Consider the following 570-nt stretch of genomic DNA (forward strand, 5'->3'; position numbering starts at 1 on the left):
ATCTTAGAAGTTCACGTGTTATTTTTACTTTTTTATTTTTTATTATTTTAACTTAACATTCAATTGTTGCAAGAGATATAATTTGACATTTTATGCTAATGAGTTATAACTTAAATGGCATAGTATTTTCATACTCAATTAAAAGGGTGTAGATTCGAATCTCAAAGAGATATAATTTTACATTTTTCATTCTTTTTTATTTCTCCAAAAAGGTTATTACAAAGTACAAACAAAATAAGATGACAACATTTTCATTTTCTTTCTCCTTTTTCTCTATGATTAAAGTGTATGCAGTGATAGATTTTTAGGTAACTAAATTATCCCAATACTATTGTTAGGTAACCAGAACAGTGGAGTGATTGAGAATTTGAGATTTCCATCTAGAGGTACCCTATAAATCTATAGGAAAATTATCAGGTGTATCGAGGAACACCGATATTTCAGTTGTTTTAACCGTTAATTTTAATTAATATATATTATATATATTTTTTATAATTCAAATCAACGGTTAAAACAATTGGAACACCGATGTTCCCGGTATATTTGATAACCTTCCAAATCTATAATTAT

The sequence above is a fragment of the Arachis ipaensis genome, chromosome B02 (genome assembly GCF_000816755.2).
Source record: "Arachis ipaensis cultivar K30076 chromosome B02, Araip1.1, whole genome shotgun sequence".
Classification (NCBI taxonomy): domain Eukaryota; kingdom Viridiplantae; phylum Streptophyta; class Magnoliopsida; order Fabales; family Fabaceae; genus Arachis; species Arachis ipaensis.